This window comes from Desmodus rotundus, chromosome 2, assembly GCF_022682495.2.
Source record: "Desmodus rotundus isolate HL8 chromosome 2, HLdesRot8A.1, whole genome shotgun sequence".
In the NCBI taxonomy this organism is placed as follows: Eukaryota; Metazoa; Chordata; class Mammalia; order Chiroptera; family Phyllostomidae; genus Desmodus; species Desmodus rotundus.
In genome coordinates this window covers 45,580,067-45,581,446 of record NC_071388.1, presented here as the reverse complement: position 1 = coordinate 45,581,446, position 1,380 = coordinate 45,580,067, and positions in this window count along the sequence as shown.

Here is a 1,380-nt window from a genome sequence, read left to right as displayed (position 1 = left end):
ATATTTGCTACCCCTCTGCGAAGTGCCCCATCCACCTTTGGCAAAACATGTTTCCCTGCCCCGTTGCAGGGTTGGCTGGGGGCCTTGCTTTGGCCAATGGAATGTGAGAAAAAGTGACTAATGTCATTCGAGAATGGAAGCTTGGAGATCTGGCCTAAGCTTGCCCATTCCTCCTTTTATTCTGCCACCATGTGTAGGACAGTCCCAAGGGCAGTCATGGGTGTGTGTGTGTGTGTGTGTGTAGCCTCGGCTCCTCAGAAACTGGCAGGTTTTCTAGGTATCGCTGAGGAACTCTGGTGGAGGCCCTTGGCCTCTTGGGCAGAAGTTAGCATAGGCTGAGTCTTCTAACCGCATCCCTAGGCCCCTGAGCTTGACTGTCTCTTCCCATGGAAAAATTGATGTCCTTCCTTCCTCAACTACTAAATCAATTACTCAACCCGTGCTGCTATTATTTATTATTATTGTTATTGTTATTATTACTGTTATTATTTTCCTTTAGGGGAATGCTCCTGTTCCCACCCACTCTTTTGATTTATGTACTTCCCATAAAGCATGTGACACTCTTCAGCAAATCTCTGCCTAGAATAGTAAAGCTTTGAAAAAAGTGACAGTATATGTGGCCACCCTTCATAGAGACTTTGGGGTGCCTGAAGCATGGACAATAGAGTTTGGACCCTTGAATACAGGCAGGAATAGAATCTTGCCTGCCTCGCTGTTCCGGCTACGGAAAACTGATGGCAGAGCAACAGGCAATCTCCCCTGGGAGTCGTTTCACTTCCCACACTGCCTGGAAGTCGTGAACTGTTCTGACCGTGTGAACGCCCCCCAGGGGCAGAGGTCACCCCCCACCCGATTGTGGAGCTGGAGCCAGGCTGCCTCTGAGCACTGCACCCTGGGGGTGAGAGGCCTTCGTAACTGCTCTTGAAAAAATTTCCTTGGGGACTTCGGATTTGCCCAGTAGCACCTCCCATGCACCTTTGATTTGTGGAGAAATAGGACAGACGGAACATAGATTGCATTTCTCCTGTTTTTTTTTTTTAATTAAGAAATATTCTGAACCATTCACTCAGTTTTTCTCCTTCCCCTCTTCCTCCCCTTCCTCCTCCTCCTTCTTCTTCTTTGGCCCCAAGGTACCTGTTGTTACTGCCTACATTCCCAGCAGTAACAACGACTGTTTTTTGTCAGGACTGGGGTGGGTTGAGGTGGTGCTGTGTACATCCCCATCCGCAACCGTGTATTAAAATCTCTGGAGTAAGCATACATATAGATTTTTCAACCCCCCAGGTGATATCTACTTACTCTTCCCCCAGCTTTTCATTACTTTTATATTTTAGCGTTCACATTGACATTCTCTGCATTATTCTAATAAGTAACATTTCA